Raw genomic sequence first — 13,714 nt, forward strand, 5'->3', positions numbered from 1 at the left:
TAATTTTATAAGTCAAAGATAATTTCTGGTCTATTTTCAAATATTTACATGCTAGGATTGTAGCTCATATTCTATGAGAATATGCTATGGATAAAAGACATTTTTTCCATAGTAACTGGAGGCGGGATGGTAGGTGGAGGTGGTAAAGCCAGTAAATAGGTGTGGTATCTGAATGGGGTGGTATTTTTAAAGAAATGATGAATGTATGTATGTATTTAGTAAATATTTATTGAGTACATATTGTGTGCCAGGTATTGTACACACTTGAACTACTGGACAAGTTCTTGCCCAGTGGAAGTTTTTTAAGAATATACTTTCAAAAGCACGTAATGGTTTATAACTAGTACATTAATTGTGAGAATGTGATTGCTTCCACAGTATTTAAAATATTTTGTGTTGTATAATAGTTTAAGCTTTCTCTTACAAAAGTGTTTATGAAATATTCCTTTTATAGATAACGGGACACTTCAGCCATATTCTTGTCAAAATTGTCATAACTTCTGAATTGCTGAAATCAGGCCTGGATTGTTGCAGTGGCTTTTCAATGGGTGTTCTTGTTTGTAGTCTTTCCCATTTACAACACGTTCTCTGCCTTGAAGTAAAATTATTTTCCTATACTGTTAAATCAATTTTTGCTACTTCCCTGCTTAAACACCTCATTGGTTTCCTATTTAAATGTTGTTTTGAGTCATTTAATGAGCTGCAGGTGAAGAAACATGATTTTTCTCTCTACCCTGCATGAGTTCTCAGTTGGGACAGACCTTTGCAATAAAAGATTAATAAGAGAAAAAAACACAGAAGTTTAATCACATGTATATCTTATCTATATATTTTCAGGGAAAAATGAGGAGTTCCCTGGAGTAGATCTGAAACAGGTGGCTTTGACTTCGAGCTTAAATACCATGGTTCCCTGATACAAAGAAGTATGTGAGAGAGACTCAGTTATGACAAGAAAAAAATTACACCGTGAAAAGCCTGTTAAACAAGAACAAGGTTTATTATGCAGATTTTTGCTGATGACTTTTCCCCTGATAAGAATTTCTAATAATTAAGTAATCCTTCTCTTCCTGGTACAGAGAGGGAGATACCCTTACAAATTAAGATTTCCTTTAAAGATACAAATTTTCCTTACAAAAATATCTTCTGTTTTTAAAGCTTCTCTTGTGTCTGCTGTTTCTCAAAATAATCAACTTTAAATAATTTTTGTGCCAAAGAGGCATTCTTAAGGTGGCATATTCTGGTCTCCTACAGTTACATTGGGGTGGTGTGTCCTGAATTTCCTCAATATGTTATAAATATTTTGAAGCAATCACATTTTTGTTGTGTGTAACACATTTACAAAACAAAACCATTATAATATATATGAGTGAAACAGGGAGTCTGATCAACAACAAGCTTTGTCACAACCAGATATTTAAAAGCAATGCAAATACCTGTTGTTCTGCCTATGTTAAAAGTTTTGAGATGAGGGTATAGAATTATAATCTATCCAGAGAAGAGATGTGGGGAAAATATCCAAATTTTAGAATAAAATCCAATTTTCTAACTATAGTTTTCTTGGCTCTAACTGCAGAGAAAGCAAAATAGCTGTCTTTTTTCTTCTTTTCTACAACCTCTTTCTGATTGCAGATGCTTCTTTATGGCTTTTTTTACCTTTCAAGCCCGTACTGGATGTACTTGTCACAGGACAAAAAATTATGACACATGAGGAAAAGTAGTTGTGTGGACCATTCCCAGATGTTTTCAAAGGATAATCCTTTGTTAACTGGGATAAGAGATGTTAGGGTACTGAGCTGAAAAAGCCGGAGAGAATGGAATTGTTCTAATGAGAAAAGAGTGGAAGCTTGGTGGTGATGGGATTGAGAATACATTGTTTCAAAATATGACAGCTTGGCATTTGAGAAAACAGCACAAGCAGAAAGTACTCCTTGACTTTCTTGCTGTCTTTTTTCCCTGAAACAGGCCATAAAATAATTCTTTGACCTTCCTCTGAATAAGTCCCTCATTTTGAGGTACCCTCCCTATATTCAGAGGAAAGGAGCATCCTTATCTCTGAAGACACAGGGACACAGAGAATAATCTGAACAAACCAGCCTTGCTAAGTTGCCCACAGTCTATTTCCATTATGTTACCAGCAATGAGTATGGGCAGGGTTCACAGTCCTGGGTTCTTGCCTTCGTGGAAGAAAGAATTCGGCCAAGAGACAGAAGTAGATTTAAAGCAGAAGTGAAGGTTTATTGAAGTAAAGTATACTTGGAACGGATCACGTGGGTAACCTGAAAGACTGAGTGCCCCGCCTGATGGTTGGCTGAGGAATCTTATAGTTACGATTTCATGTTTCTTCTTAGTTTCCTCCCCTCATCCTTCCCCTTGGGCAGGCTGTTGGCTAATCGCAGCATAAGTAGTGACTTGCCAGCGTTTGGGAAGCACCACATGCGCTATTTGCTAGTTGAAGTCATGTGTATGCTCTTTTAAGGTAATTTCCCCTTACCAGTCTAGTGCATACAGAGAAAGGTTATGTACCAGTCAAACTCTCCTGTTTTGCCCCTCACTGTGCATGCCTGGACATGTCCTCAGAAGAAGGTGAAATGTTGCCATTTTGTCCCTTACTGTGCATGCCTGGACACGTTTGCTATTTTTAAGTTCTTATTGGGAAGTTGTTGCCCACAAGCTCAAGATATTTCCTGTTTGATAGGAAATTTTCCGCTCCCTGGTACTGGCTGTGACCACTTATCACTCCTGAGGAGATGGCCTGACAATTGCCTGACAGTTACCTGACATTGTTTGGGGCCCCATCCTGCCCTATTCATATCTGCCTGTCTACCTACTCTGACGATTGCAGCATGCGCCTTTTGTCTGATCATACTTTTCCTCAACTATCTACTTCATCAAACTTAGCTAAAAAGTACGTGTTTCCCTGTTTCTTTGGATCTTTATTTCTGAAGGCCCTTGTGTCATGTGAAACTTGTATTAAATAGATGTGTATGCTTTTCTCTTTTTTCTGTTTTATTGTTTGTTTTGAGTTTTTTTGGAGACAGGGTCTTACTCTCGCCCAGGCTGGAGTGCAGTGGTGTAATCATGGCTCACTGCAACTGACCTCTTAGGCTTAAGCAATCCTCCCACCTCAGCCTCCCAAGTAGCTAGGATTACAGGCACACACTGCCACACCTGGCTTATTTTTGTAGGTGTAGTCTTGCTACATCGACTAGGCTTGTCTTGTACTCCTGGCCTTAAGCAGCCCTCTTGCCTTGGCCTCCCTAAATGCTGAGATTATAGGCATGAGCCAGCATGCCTGGCCTTTTTTCTTGTTAATCTGTCTTTTGTTATAGGGATCTCAGCTATGAACCTTGCAATGTGTGAACAATCTTTTCTTTCCTACAGTGTGTAGATGGTGGGGGAGGCAGTTAGTTTGGAACCAAAGATGGAGAAGCTCCCGGGAGGAAGGGTTGATAAAAGGGTGGGGATGACAAGTAATCTGAGAAGAATTTGAGAGGAAACAGATCTAATGAGGAATTTTTATTAATATTTGCCTTTTGGTGTCAGGTGTATTCCTTTGTCTTCCTATAGAAAAATTGGAATTATTTGCTAACATTTCATTGAATTGGATGTACTTTTAGGGAATAGTAGAGTAAAGTGGGAACAAGAACAGGTTGCCAACAGAATTAACTTATTTACTTTAAGCCCAATGTATTTCATGTTCAAATCTATGTGTGTGTGTGTGTGCGTGCATGCATGTGCATGTGCACAAGTGCAGGTGCACAAATGCTCACATAGGGAGAAGTTCAGGAAGAATATAGATATCTTGTGGTTTGACTTTGCCTCTTCTATTCTCATAGATGTGTCTATTTTCAGATCTTGGTGACCTAATAACTACAAATAGCTAAGAGGACAGAGACAATAAAGGTTATTTGTAAGATTTTAAGCTTGGTGGATCATGATATACTAGTGTCAGTTGAAGAATGACAAGGTTCATAAGTTTGTAAAGGAGAGCTTTATTTCTCATAAATGGTTATAGCCTGAAGGGTGGCCCTTCTGATCAGCTGGGAAGCATGGCCTTTGGCCAGAAGCTAGAAGCAGACACTTTTGTGAGTAGGGGGGAGGTGGGGCAAAGGGAACATGAACTTATGTTGAGCAGGGTGGCTAAATATGCAAATTCAATATACTATAGGAGGAATCATAAGTGTTTATGAAATGAGAAACATTTACGTGCACAACTGAACTTCATCTTCCTTCATGGGACCCATGTTCAAAAAATGGCAGGATTAGCATGACCCAAGGGTGGCATTTTTGGCCCTCTGATGTCAAAAGGTGAAGCAGAGGACACAAAACCCTCACTGCACCTTCTCTGCAGACTGGCCAGAACCACTCCGTGGTTGTCGGTGATCTCTTATCAGTCAGGCAGTTGGTTGAAATCAGGCATGGAATCTTTTGAAAGGGCTGGTTTCTACACACACACACACACACACACACACAGACACACACACACACACACACAGAAATATTATTCAGCCTTAGAAAGGAAGGAGATCCTGCCATTTGCAACATGATGATCCTAGAGGACATTATGCTAAGTGAAATAAGCCACAGAAAAAAAGTACTCCACATCTTTCTTACATGCAGCATCTTAAAAAATGCGGAATACACACAAATAGAGTAGAAAGGTGGTTACCAGAGGTAGGGGGAGATCAGGAGATGTAGATAAAAAGAAACAAAGTTACAGTTTTGTCAGATGAAAAAATCTAGAGGTCTGATATACAGCATGTGGACTATAGTTAATAGTTTCACTGACAGAGGATTTTTCTCAGTCACTTTTGCCAGCTGGAAGTGTCTGACTGGTGATGCCCCAACCTGGGCCTGACTCGGCCCCAGGTCTGCTGCAGTAGGTACTGTACCCGTTTGACAGTGACTTGCACACTGGCTCACCCCATGACTGGCCCAGGAGTGCCCCAGCCCACCTGTATTACAGTTCATACCCGTGTTCAGCAATTCTTGTGTTCTTGTCATGCATCCAAGAGGAATGAGGTTACATTGACAATTGAAGGGTGAGAAGGGCAGAGAAGAGCTTTATTAAGTGACAGAACAGCTCTCAGCAAACAGGGGCCATGAGGGTGGTCCACCACATGAAGTCGGGTGGTCTCCCCTTCAGTGTGGCTGGGTCCAGGGCTTTTATGGGCTCAGATTGGGGGAGTGGTGATTGGTTTGTGAGTATGCAAAAAAGGTTAAAACAAAGGCACAACTCAGTGGGCATGGCAGTGTAAAAAACCAATTAGGGAAGGGTAGGTATATGTAAAATAGGTGAAGGGTAGGGATCATTCAGAGGAAAGTGCACCAAATGGGAAGAGAGGTTCTCAATCCAGTCTGTAGATTTGACTTGTAGCTTGGCTTTCAGGCTTTAAACTGTCTTTGGCTTAAAGGTGGGGTTTCACCAGGGACCTGCCCCTGTCTGCCTACGCGTTTGCCTGCCTCTTGCAGATATCATTGTATTGTACACTAGAAATTTGCTAAGAGAGTAGATTTTTGGTGCTCTTACCACATACACACACACACACACACACACACACACACACCAATTAGGGAAGGGTGAGATGATGGAAATGTTAATTACCTTGACTGTAGTAATCATTTCAACATGTATATGTAAGGATAGTTATGGGCAAAGAGGAATGAAGACAATGGTCCCCAGGAAAACCACTGTGCAGAAAGAGTACAGATAAATAACAAAGAGCAGGAGTTGTGTGTGGGATGATGGAAGGTATCTGTGACCAGGGAAACAGCATGAATTGGACAAAAGAGGTGAGGATCATTATGGTATGAGTTTAGGAAATATCACCAGTCCAATGCTACCAGAGTATTAAGAGGGAGCAAGGAAGAGGTAAAAATGAGAAACAGTAGAGCCAGATCACAGAGGACCTCAGTTGCTGTTAAGTTTGGGCATTATCCAAAAGGTGACGAGAAGCCTTTGAAGGGTTTTGAGCAGGACATGCTGTGGCCAGACTTGCAGCAGAGCGGAGGATAGATGGGGAGGTGGCAAGGCATTATCACAACCTATGGTCATCTCTTTCCAGATCTCAGCATTGATCTGGGTGACGCATTACGAAAAAAATTACATATATTACCTGGGGACTTTTGTGATTCCACTATTCTTCCCTTGCTCATGTGCAGGGCAAAGAGGCTGAGATCCATAGGCTGAGATCTTTGAACTCCCTCTGAACGTTGAGAATGGTGACTGGAAGATGACAATTCATGTTGTTTTCAGGAAAGGTAAGGAGAAGTTCACAACTTGGACTCAATCTTTTGTTGGCTTATCTACAACTGTGTATTCTGCTAAAGTACATTCTAATGAGCGTATACCTCATTAGTCACAGTCCTCTCTGGCAGTAGCACAATTAATATTGTTATATAATGCACAAACACAATCATCTGAATGCAGGGAGTGGTAACATGACACACAGGACAAAGTAGTGTCATTGAGAACGCAGAAAAGTAGTTTGCAGTTGAGACTAAAATTCATACACAAAATCTTTCATTTTTCTCTTGTCTTCACAAGGTTCACCAATTGCTTTCTAGACTAAATGATACCTATTTTAAAAATTATTTTCTTAAATATAAAACAAGTCATGTATGAAAATGTCTTCCTTGAAAAAACTCAAACAATACAAAAGTATGTAGAAACAAAAGCACAAAGTTCATACTCCTTCCTCCCATTTCCAGCCCCAATCTAATTTTCAGAGAAAACTACTGATGACAGTTGGCTTTCAGACATTTCCTTTTGTGTATACATAACATTTATATACACATAGATACATGGACTTTACATAAATGAAGAAATACTGTCTATTTTATTACTTGCTTTTTTCATTAAACAATATATTTTGAAAAGAGTTCCATGTCAGTATATATAGGTTGATCTCAATGTTTTACTGTATATTATTTTATACTGTTATAGATATTTGAATTGTTTCCAGGTTTTCATGATTACAAGTGAGACTGCAATGATTTTCCTTGTTCATCCATCTTTGTGCATTTATGCAAAAATATCTATATAACAAATTCCTAGAAATATTCCTTTTTAAATATTCTATTAAGTTATGAAGACTCTAGTTTGGAATCAGTTTAGTGTTTTGCTTTGAGTTGTTGAGCAGGTAGCTGTCACTTCCGCATTTGAACCTCTTTCTATGTCACAGGGCTGGTGTCCACCACTATGAATGATTGGTGGCTGTACTGGGTAAATGCCAGAGGCAGTCAGTTATCTGAAGGCTGCTCTAGAGGGTAATGAATGAATTTTGTGTCCAAAGAGGTGTTAAAGAGGAGGCTGGATATTGTAGAGAGAACACAAATATCAACCAAGGGTTAAATTAGGAGAGCTTTAAACTCCCTCTGAACCTTGAAAATGGTGGCTGGAAGATGGCAATACATATTTTTTCCAGAGAAGGTAAGGAGAAGGTCTTGAATTGCAGGTTCTTCGGCTGAAATCTGCCCTTACTGAGTTTTCTCCAGCCCATCTAAGACTTACAAATCTTTTTTAAAAAGTTGTTGCTAAACATTAAAAATCCAGAAAATTACAGATGAAAATATCAATACAAGGCTTCTCTAAAAAGTTTAGAAAATCTGGTTGTTGTCCTGGGCCTGCAAATATCTTTGTGGAAGTAAAGGATGATTTCTCTATGTTTAATGTGCCAACAGAATGATTAATATGCAATCTGTCTGCTTTACTCACTTATTTTTTCAGTCTAGTCCCCAGAGGTATCTGGGTTTGGATGTCTCATTTGTGGCCAAAGCTTAATGGAGCTTAAGGATTTTCTTAATACATTAAGAAGGCAGGTATATAACATGAGTTGGTTCTTAGCTACGAAACTCATTTGATGATTAGTTGGGTGGGGTGGTGATGAATCTGTGACATATTAGTAAACCAAATACCTGAAGATTACGTTGTCTTATTTCAGAGAGGAGAAATTAATGAATGTAGTCATAAAGGCTCTCACAATACTTCTTTTATTGTAAGAAAAGGTAATCTGTGAAGCTATCTACACCTTATTAAATCTAAGGAGAGGGCAGTTGAAGGCACCTAGGTCACTGCAGTTCAATGTAAGATGTAAATTTTAAATATATGCATAGAAATTTCAGCTATCATTTCCTTGTGGCTTAAATATCAGCTATCATTTCCTTGTAGCTTACATTTTTTTATCTAATATTCATTTTGCCTTCAAGTACTTTTTACTAAAAAGCCATATTATGACATTGCATCCAGATATACATTTGTTAATTATCAAAGTATTATAATCATCAAAGTAATGTATAAACCAGATTGTGGTTTATGTCCTTAAAGAGATTGGTAGATACAGAGCAAGGCGCCATGTCTAACTGGCCTGCCTGTTGATCTGTGTGGCTGCCCAGTAAGGCCCAGACCCCTGCTGAGTATTTAGTATAAGAATCTCCCTTATCACTAGAGGCATTGCCTTCCTCTCCAGCCTCATTTCTAGCCTTTTCCCTCCCAACTCTGTTCGAAACCATAAAGGATTTTCCCCATTTCTTCGAATGCGCCGTGTTTTTTCTTGTCTCCAGAACTTTGCAGATAGGGGCCTCTCAGTAGGGAGCACTCTTCCCGCCACTTCCCCTTCCCTTTGGCTTTCTTTTACTCATCACCATTCGAGAAAGACTACTTTTTATCATACCCTGCCAGCTTTGCTAATTTTCTATTAAATCTGTTTTCCTAATCTTAGGGTTAAAATGGCATTTTATTGTTTGAATTTGCATTTTTTATGTTAATTGAGATTGAAATTTCAAAAATATGTTTATGTTTCATGTTTTCATCCCGTGACAATTTTTTTTGTTTAAATCCTTTGCCATTTTTCTCCTATCTCCTCTTCCTCATAATTCTTTCAGATGGATTTTGGAATTGTCCTGTTGATGGGCAATTTGTTGGGTTTACTAACTCCTTGAAACTCCTTTTACTATACCCCTGCACATTACTCTCTCCTGATTTCCTTTTCTACCTTTCTAATTATTCCTTCTTAATTCTGTTTTTTCCCTTTCCCAACTAGGGTTCTTTTCTTATTTTCTTCTACAGTTCTTTCTTTCGTTTACTTCTTTCTTTTCCTATTTGGTTCTACACCCTCTCCCTGGCTGGTTTCATCCCTGTCTGTGGCTCCAGTGGCTATTTTTAACCATACTAATCTGAAATCTCTCTTTTCTGCCTTCCAGATTCAGATTTCCAGTTTTCTTGGGGGCATCTTCACAGGCATCTCAAATTTAGCTCATCCTAATTTTTGTCACTATTTTGTACTGAAGACCTAGTCCTTTGGGATTACTTAGTTCAGATGGAAGAGTTGTGATCTACTCAGTTTCTCAATGGAAACAGTAATGTTTTCCTTGATTCTACCGTTCCATTTACCCTGTACATTCAGGTAGACACTTGTCCATCCTCCACACTACTGCCAGAGCTCTCTTCCTACAAAATTCAGGTCATATCATCGCCATTTCCTTAAGATCTCTGTGGTAGACATCATCAGTTACAAACTCAGCATGACATGTTAAGCTCTTTATTGTCTGACCTAGGCTTCCTATTCATCCTTATTTTCTACCACTTGCCTGTTTACATTCTTTACTCTTAGCACTGAACTTGTTTTACCACGTCTTTGAAGAATGTACTCTTTCTGCTTAGAATACTCTTTTTCATCTTCTCCTGCATATTCATAGTCCAGATCAAATGGCACCTCCTCTGGGAAGCCTTTCTTGAGATACCAGGACAAATTTCTCTCGCTCTCTACATTAGTCCCTTCACATCTCCTTTATGATTTTGGACACACACACACACACACACACACACACACACACACACACACACGTCATATTACTCATTATGAAGTGGGTAATATTCTTTGTAGGTATGATTAAATGCATTGTGCCCATTTTATATACATATGCATATATAGTATATACATATATATTGTGCCCATTTTATATACATACATGCATATTTGTGTGTATTAGATACACATATAGATCAATAAAATAGGCACAATGCATTTAATTATATTTATGAAGAGTACCGCCTATTTCATATATGAAAAATATTGCATAAGTAGTGATATAACTATGTCCTTTTGGCTCTCAATTCTCTCATGTGCTGTTTAGAGAAAATAATAGCCAAATAGTTCTTGGAGAGAACCTTGGATTGGAAAGCAGGAGGCTTAGCTTTGCCTCTATACTACCTCAAAGTTTCAATTTCCTCATTATAAAATACGGCAGAGTGACATTAACAGAGGAAATGCCATATAAATTAATAGATAAATGTTTGTAAAAGATTCAGATGTGACACTATACAAATATAAGAGAGAGAAGAGGATCAACATTAGTGAATTCCTATTACTACAATGCTGTATCTATTATTTTTATTTTTTTATTTTTTTTAGTTTTTAGAGACAGAGTCTTGCTGTTACCCAGGCTCTAGTGTACACTGGTGTGACCATAGCTCACTATAACCTTGAACTCCTGGGCTCAAGTAATCCTCCCACCTTAGCCTCCCAAGTAGCTAGGACTACAGGTGCATGCCACCACACCTAATGTATCAGTCCATTTCTAACCAAGCAGCTTGGGTTCAAAGTGCGTTTTAAAACTTTGTTTTCTTTCCTCCTTTCTCCCCAGTTTCAAGATATAACTTGGAGAAATCCAGCCTTAGAATGTGCTGTGAACCTCCACTCCCTTTCTTTTCCCATTCTATGCTCCCATGCCTTATGCACATTTATTAACTCAGATGCTTGTTAAGTGCTCACCAGTCTCACTTACCTGGTTATATATTTCCTTAGAAGCTTTGGGAGCCAGATCCTGACAGGGACAAAATAATTCTGGAATTCTCTTCTCAGTCAAGGCCAAAACTCACCCTTGGCTAGAAATTAATTGCAAGATGGACTGCAATTAATTTGTAACCTGGTTGGGTCCAGGATGGCACTGGCCCCTTCACCAAATGGAACAATAATTCAAGATAAGCCACTGGAGCACATCATGCCACTCGACACCTCTAAGCCCTCTTCCCCTCCTGCATTCCAAACCCCTGTCACTTAAAAACAAACAAACAAAACAAAACAAAAAAACAAAACAAAACAAAAAGCCCTGCGTTCCTTCCACAAATTGAAGAGTGGAAATTTTGGGGAAAGAATTCTGCCCACTCTTCTTGCTAACACGGATCATAAAACTCACTCTTTCTCTGTCACACTTTGCTCTTGTTATGTTGGCATCTTTCTACAAGCGGCAAGCAGCAGGACCCTTTTGCCAGTTACACATTTTGTGTTGCTATAAAGAAATACCTGAGACTGGGTAATTTATAAAGAAAAGGGGTTTATTTTGGTTCATCATTCTGCAGACAATACAAGAAGCATGGCACCCACATCTGCTTCTGGTGAGGCCTCAAGATTCTTACAATCATGGCAGAAGGTGAAGGGGTAGCAGGCATGTCACACGGTGTGAAAGGGAGCACTAGAATTGGAGCAAGAGAGAGGAGAGGAGGTACCAGTCTCTTTTAAACAACTATAATAGCTCTCATGTGAACTAATAGAATGAGAACTCACTCATTACCCTGGGGAGGGCACCAAGCCGTTTATGAGAGAATCACTTCCCACAAGGCCCCACTTCCAACACTGGGGATCACATTTCAACATGAGATTTGGAGGGGACACACATCTGAATCATATAACCTGGCTAATTTTTTAATGTTAATTTTTTTTTGTAGGACAGGGTTTTGCTATGTTGCTTAATCTGGTCTCAAATTCCTGTGCTTAAGCAATCTTTGTGCCTGGGCCTCCTAAAATGCTGGGATTCCAGGTATAAACCACTTTTATTAACCCTATTTTAAAAATATGTTAATTTATGCTAGGATTTTAGAGGCAAAGTGAAACATTAAAAATATGGTTTCTTCTGTATCTCATGATGTAAAACAGTAGTTTTTTAACTGTGAGATTTGCTATCAATCTGATTGAAAAGCTGTAATTGTCTTTGGGAATCACCTGGTAAGAGTTTTATTTGGTGAGTTTATTAATGGGTTTGTCTGGCATAGTCCTTACACTAGATTCAGTCACAGATTGTATATACACACAAACATAGATTTCACAGATGAGCAGGCTGCCCAATCAGAAGAATGAGGTGCATGAGTTAGCTTTGAGTTGGCATTCTCCCTCGCCTTTTGTCACTCCTTAATGGCTCTTTGTTCTCATTTTATTTTGCATAGTTGGTAAAGACGATGGGAAGAACCATACTTCTGTCTACTTACTACACAGGACCAAATACACAGAAGTTATAAGCAGCATTCCATCAAATTCAATTTAGTGCAAAGTAATATTATCCGTATGATTGAATAAAATATCAAGAAGTCTGAATTACAAAAAAGTTTCTAGTTGGCCCAAATAAACTAAGTCTGAAGGGCTCAGCAGTCCACTTAGCCACACTTTCACCACAGTCTTGATTGAGGAGAGCATCCCTCTAGTACCAGGTCTGAGGAGGGAACGAGACTCTCACACCCTGAAACATGTTCCAGAAACAGAGACCCCCACTCAAAATATTATTTTTCTTGTTCTTCCCAAGTGTCTCTCTCCAAGATTCCAGATTAGTCTTCATTGGTAGTCCCCAGATTGAACAGAGGACTCAGAGATATTTGCATAGGATATTTGGAAAATCAGCTTATAATTCTTACAGACTCTTTCTGTTATACAATCTAGCATCATACTAAACACAACACAACACTAGCATGTGTGTTCACATACACACATGGACATGAGAATACTTTGGAGACACATCTGGTTTGAGCCAATTTTGATTAGGATAAATTATATATATTCTAAAAACTAACTGAGATAGTTTGGTATACATTTTTCTTTTCAAGTCTGAACTTCCTCTACTATGTCTTATCCATCTCTCCAATTAGACAAATTGAGTTAGAATGTTCATCCTGCTTTTATTAGATACAAATAATATGGATGTCATAAGCATCAATGTACTTACTATATTCTTTCCTAAGGGAATATTAGAATTGTTCTTAATTTTGACGAAATCCAATTTACACAGTTTTTAAAATGAATATTGTGCATTTAGTAGTGTATGTAAGACATTTTTGCCTAACTCAAAGATTTTCATTTTCTGCTGGATGTTTTAGGGTTTTAGTTCTGTAATACTCTTTCAGTTACTTTTTATATATAGTGCGAAGTATTGACTGAAGGTTTTTTTTTTCATATCGCATGATATCCAATGATTCCAGCACCATTTGTTGAAAAGACTCTCCAATCTTTACTGAATTTTCACCTTTGTCTATATCGTGTGATTCTATTTCCAGACATTCCATTCTTTTTTATTGACCTATTGTTTATCTTCACAACATAACATACTGACTTGATTATTGTAGCTTCATAAAATAAGAAATTTTGAAATCGGAAGTCAGGTAGTATTAGTGCTCCAGATTTTTTTGTTTTCTTTTTGAGACAGAGTTTCACTGTTGTTTCCCAGGCTCAAGTGCAATGGCACTATCTCTGCTCACCACAACCTCCACTTCAAGCGATTCTCCTGTCTCAGCCTTCCAAGTAGCTGGGATTACAGGAATGTACCACCACATCTGGTTGATTTTGTATTTTTAGTAGAGATGGGGTTTCTCCATGTTGGCCAGGCTGGTCTCGAACTCCTGACCTCAGGTGATCCGCCTGCCTCAGCCTCCCAAAGTACCGGGGTTACCAGC

Source organism: Macaca thibetana, chromosome 1 (assembly GCF_024542745.1).
Source record: "Macaca thibetana thibetana isolate TM-01 chromosome 1, ASM2454274v1, whole genome shotgun sequence".
NCBI classification, from domain to species: Eukaryota; Metazoa; Chordata; class Mammalia; order Primates; family Cercopithecidae; genus Macaca; species Macaca thibetana.